The 6,293-nt window shown below is 36.1% G+C and overlaps 1 pseudogene; it reads left to right on the top strand.

The window, feature by feature from the left end:
• The first annotated feature begins 821 nt into the window (after positions 1-821).
• Positions 822-2,018, top strand: LOC115821563 (interferon-inducible GTPase 5-like; annotated as a pseudogene).
• Positions 2,019-6,293: the final 4,275 nt, after the last annotated feature.

Below are 6,293 nucleotides of genomic sequence, written 5' to 3'. Positions count from 1 at the left end.
CTTCATGTCTGTGGACATGGGGGGGGTGGGGGGGGGGTACTTTAGTGTTTTCTTTTCCTTATCACCTTTTCATGCTCTCATGTTTCAGAATTTATTAAACAACATCCTTGTCAAAGTCTGTGTTGAAAAGATACAAATTCACAGTATTTGTGACACTGCAGAGTCATTTTGAGGAAAGAAGACAGAGATGTGGGTAGGCAATGATTTATTTCTTTTAAAATTAAAGTGAGTGTAGAATGTTTTAGTTGTAGTGCTTCATATTAGGGAGTGTCAGGCAGCTTTTATCATATTACAGATCCTACCAACTAACATTCTTGTCAAGCCAGGTCTATTTTAAAATCTGTAAAAAGCTAAGGGTATGTGACACTGTGGAGAGATATCTTTGAGAAAGGAACGAGCTCAGGTAAGTGGGTAAATGTGCGTTCTATTTAAGTTAGAATAAATATTGATAGTAACAATAATTACATTTATAGCTCCCAAACACACTCCAGATCAATTCTTATTTTCCTTCTGAAAAATAATGAGCATTTGCGCTGTTTCCTTTATCATCATGTTAGGCACAAGCCATATAGTTAAAGCATTGCTCTGCAAAGTTTATCTTACATTGCCAAAGACACACACCAGTGCACTTTCTTCAGACAGTCATCAAAAAGTCAGATTGGAGTCATAGTGTGTTTAAAGGATGATAAAGAGGAGTTTTTGTATTTAATGGTTAGCATAAAGCAGACTTCCAAAATAATATTAATGTTCTATAATGCCTCTTTAATCATCTGGGTACAAGTATAAATAAAATTTGGGCTTTGCAGTGATAAGGAATCATCATGGCATATGAGACTGTGATCAACACAAGTGCTCAGAGTGTATATGAAGAGCCTTACATTGTTGCTGACATCATAGAGATATTTAATAAATCCTCACCAGAAGAAGCCACTGCCAAAGTGAAAGAGCAGATGAATTGTTTGGAAAATGTGTCACTCAACGTTGCTGTGACTGGGATGTCTGGAACAGGGAAGTCCACCTTTGTAAATGCTCTCAGAGGTCTTAATAATGATGAAGAGGGTTCATGTCCAACCGGGGTGACTGAAACCACTTTTGTGACCACAATGTACCCTCATCCTAAAATGCCAAATGTGAAGATATGGGACTTGCCAGGAATTGGGACGTCAACATTTAAAGTAAAGAAATACCTGAAAGATGTTTAATTAGACTCTTATGACTTCATTCTCATTTCAGCAGACAGGTTCAAAGAGAATGACCTGATGCTTGCCAAGGCAATTGAGAAAAAGAATAAATCTTTCTTCTTTGTTCGATCAAAAATAGACAACGATATCCGTTGTGAAAAGAAGAAGAAAGACTTTAATGAAATGAGGGTGCTTTCTAAAATCAGAGAGGATTGTCTTCAGAACCTGAAAGAGCTGGGAAACCCCAAGGTTTTCTTAATATCCTCACATGAATTGGGGAAATATGAGTTTAAGTCCTTAATGGATAGTCTGGAGAAAGACCTTCCGAGCCATAAGAGATTTGCCCTTGTTCAGTCTTTACCACTTTGTTCACTGGAAGTGCTGAAGAAGAAAAAAGAATGCTTTGAGAAAATGGTCTGGTTAACAGCTTTTGGATCTGGCACCCTCGCAATGGCACCAATACCTGGTTTGTGTGAAGGATGTGACATCGGGATTGTGTTGGCTTTTTTCACCAAGACCTTTCAGGCCTTTGGCCTGGATGATAAGTCACCGGAGAGTCTGTCAGAAAGAGTGAACAAACCAGTGACTGAACTGAAATCAGTCATGAAGTCGTGCTTTGCCAAAGGAATCAACGTGGAAGTGTTCCGAGAGTTTTTTTCCTCGTCAAAAGTTGGAACAGCAATGACGATTGAATACGTGCTGAGCAGTTTACCTGTCCTTGGTGCCTTGGCTGCTGGAGGACTGTCTCTTGGCACAATGTACTACCTTCTGAACAAGGGACTGGATGAAATAGCTGAGGATGCTAAAGAAGTGATTCGAATTGATGGATTAGAGTGATGTCAAATGAGAAAAATGTGTAATAGTTAAGGTTAGAGTTGCACAAATATGAGATTTGTTCATGTAATAAAGCACATTTTAGCTTTATTTAATACATTCCATATCTGCAAATATATTCCATGGCCTCACATCATTTTTTTTTTTAGTTTTTAGGAGAGTACTGCATATCTGTGATATTATACTATATGTGTTCAATGTTATGTTATCATGAAATCAGCAGGTCAGTTTGTATTTCCTGGTCAGCACAGAAGGAATATGTGTCTGAAAATGTTTGTTTAAATGAGCAAATCTGGGGACATTTTCTCTGCCTTTTTCTTTATGGTATACTCATTTGTTCATGTGTCAACTTTTTATTCTGTTTATGTTTTTTTTGTAAACATAAACATTTTGAAGCATCAATAGAAATTAAACAAGTAAGCATGGTTTTGACATAATACAGATGTGACTAATCATAAACTAATTAATCAATCAAAATCTCCAGACTGTATAAATCTTTCGACTCAAATGTTATTTACACAGATATTCAGGTTGCAATTATCATCTAACTCTAAGATTCAGTGCTGAAATGAATTCTAATTAAAACTATATAATTACTGAATTTGGACATCCAATATGCGTGTGTGTGTCTGTGTGTGTGTGTGTGTATATATATATATATATATATATATATATATATATATATATATATATATATATATACCTAAGGACAGGTGCGAACAATAATTAGATTATGAGGTGATTACATAGAACAAGGTAAACTTTGCCAATGTGACAGCAATACTTTAAATCTCTTTGGAAGCATCTTCAATTGTCTCACATTCATTTTACGTCGAATTTGTCTTCTCCCAGAGCTTCCTTTTAATGTAGTTATTCAGAAAGTAATGTGGCATAAATGACTCACAGATCCTTAAGTTTACACCGTAGCAGATGCTGGCTTTCCACCCCTAGTGGAGGCATTGTTTTTGTTTTGGATTAATGAGAAACTAACTTGAAGTTACCTTAAAGGCAGCATATTACCTCATGGGAAAAAGGAACTGAAGGAAGTTGGTTTAGTAGAATTTTGTTTTGCCGTATAGCTTTCCATTCATGTGTAAATGTGAAGGTTAAGAGGAAGGAAGAAGTGCCAGGCATGTGATCTGTCCTGTTCCTTGTCCCAAGACCAAAATATCAACAGATGCAGAGTATCTGTCAATAACTGCCAACATACATTATACATTTGAGGTGCACAATATGTCCTTTTAAAGAAGTACTTCCGCATAGATGTACCTCCAGATTTAATTAAAAAGTAATGAACATTATACTATGCTTAGTGTCATGGAATAACTGCTAGCCAATCCAAATAACCATTATTTGGGCTGCAATGGATAGAGGTAAAGGTCTTAGCTTTTTTTTAAAGAGAGATGAACGTTGGGGCATGTTTTGCAGAGGGCTCAGTGATGACCGACAACTCAGACAACTCAGAGAGAACCACCGACCAATCGACGTCTACCATTTTCTGAATATTTTCCCTGTGTACGTTTACATATCTCAGGTCCCACCAAGCAACATTCTTAACAAGCTCTGTCCAGTTTAAAGTCAACAAAAAGTTTGGAGTATGTGACACTGCGGAGAGGGTTTTTTTTTTTAATTCCTCGTGAAAAGTTGTAATGGCAGTATGGACTGAATATGCGTTGGGCAGTTTACCTCTCCTTGGCACCTTGCTGAAGACTGTGTTTAAAGTCATGATATGTTTAGTTACGTTAATGCAAATCATGTTTTGAAATTTCCTGAATGATGATATCTCAGATTGGGCAAAATGATATTGAGGCTAAGGTCACTGTATCAAAGTTTCACCCTGGTCTTTTATTTACTAGTGAATGACAACAAAAGGAACAAGGTCTTGCCAGCAAACATTTATAAAAAAAGACAAGGATGTCCTTTTCTTATAGAAGTTACAAATAAATTATAGCATTATGAAAACATCTCAGCAACAACCTAACCTCAGCTATCCACTGCCTGTTTGACTTTACTGCAGGTTTAAAAACAAGTCATTACATCCCAGAAAGGTGAAAATGAGCCTCTCTAGCAAACTACCCTGGATAGTTTAGCCATGAATTGTGAGTTAAATTAGGTAAGTAGTTAATAGAAGATTCCTGTCGCAGCTTCAATCGTTGACTGTGATAGACAGGGTTAAGACATCCAACAATTAAGATTGCAAGTCATAATGAGATAAGTTTGACCTTTCAGAATTCATATTCTTCTTAATTTGTTTTTCAGCAATGACTATCATTTTTTGGTAAGCTGAAGAATCGCAGCAAAAATGTTTTTAACTCTTCAGGAATTTCTAAGCTTTCCCAATCTCTAAGGGTATATCTTTGTCTTAATTACTTGAATGACACATGCCAGCCAACTTTTCAGCCGTTTCTTCAAGTAACAGGCTGACAACATGGATGGGGTCAATGATGTATCCTGAGTACTAACATACTTCCTGTGAGAGTAAGGGCAGATTTTTCACATGTGTGAGTCAATGAGATGAGACAGAGGGAAAAGGGATAGAGGAAGAAAAATATAAGAACTTGATTTTCTTTTGTGTGTGTGCTTAATGGTTAACGATCAAACAGATAAAAATATTTCATAGCTACGAACTACAGATGACGATATGCCTGTGACATCTGCAACATTTTTTGTTTGACTTTACTTCTAGCCTTACTTGAACTTCTATGAGGAAATGGTCAATAATACTGTAATGTAATGAATTCTATTACAGTTACGATGTAAGAAATTAGAATAATATGTATATTACTCAATTATTGTGATGACAGTGAGTGAATAAAAAACAGTCAAAGAAAAAAGGGATTAAAATATTAGATGTAAAAGGAGAAAGCACAGAGAATTGCGGTTGACACATTTCAAAGACTGATAAAATACTATCCATAGATCAGTTTTACTTACGTGATCACTGTGTGTGGAATGAATGGTGGCTGGAAAGGTTGCAGGAATCCATGATGTATCCGTGTTCTGTATTGTTTGATATGGACTTTTATTTTGACAAGCGTGACTGGCACGCGCATACCGCGAAAAAGGGGAAAGGGAAAGCAATTAAAGGAAAATTGTTTGTGTTACCTGATTGTGGAAAGAAAGTTTATATGCACATATAAAGATTTCAAGGGTAAATGGGCACTCGATATGAAAGGGTGAACAAGGTGAGTATGTTATAACTAATTGTTTCTGTCATTTGATTTACAATGTTGGGTGTAATAGTAAAATGCATAAAGTAAGTGCTCTTTTTTGACCGCTAATTTATAGCTGAAATGTATTTTCAAAAGGATATGTATTGTAACACGCTACGTTTATGCTTTATCCGTTCAGCTCTAACGATGTTTTCTGCAATGAGTATTTGCGTGAAGCATCAGTATTTGGGCCATCTTTCAGTGGAGTTAGCCACATGCAGTACACTCTTTCTCCAGTAGGGAGCCGTAGTGATACACAGTGGATGTTAAAAAAAATAAACCATAGCAATAGCAATAAAAACTGGTGTGCAGTTGCCTGAGGCATGAAAGTGTTACATAGTGTAATGGTTCAGTGAAAGACAAAAAACGAGAGAAAGAGAGAGGCCAAAGGACAAAATGGAAGCAAGTGTGAACATTAATGTTAAAGATAAGGTAAGTTTATTTGGGTATTAAATTACCCAGGTTACTTGATATAGCTGTAACAGCTTGCTAACTGTCTTTTTCCTATCCTTGGTAAGTTTAACCCTCGTTAATCGTACAAGATAATAAATTACAAATCCTCTTAACAGCACAGAGATATTGAAGGTATTTTCTGATTTAAAAGATCACGTGAATAGATATTTGAAACTGTTCTCAAGAACTGCCTTATTGATTTTTATTGTTAATCATTATACTACACATGTGAATAATTATTGTGGACAGCCTGTCATATAGTTTCGACCTGTTAGCTATTTAATAACATGGAATTAATAAGCCACACACAAACCTTAACATTCAGTGCATCAATGATCTATGTTGTTGTTTGTTTATCCAAAATGCTCTCAAAATAACTCAATGAAAGGAAAATGTACATATGAGTGAGGTAGTACGTATGTTACAGTTTCTTTTTCCCTGAAAAAATTCACCAGTGGATTTTGATGTGACACACACTGATGTGTGTGACAGTGAATGAATCAATACAGGCCAAAGGGTTCAATGTTGGTTTTACTGACATGCTTTCATGGTCTCTTAGGCGTAATCGTTTAGGTGTAACTCGTTTAGGTGTCACATTGACATCAACTGTGTA

This window comes from Chanos chanos, chromosome 9 (genome assembly GCF_902362185.1).
Source record: "Chanos chanos chromosome 9, fChaCha1.1, whole genome shotgun sequence".
Classification (NCBI taxonomy): Eukaryota; Metazoa; Chordata; class Actinopteri; order Gonorynchiformes; family Chanidae; genus Chanos; species Chanos chanos.
Note: the sequence above shows the minus strand (reverse complement) of the source record. Positions and strands in the feature narration are given on the sequence as shown.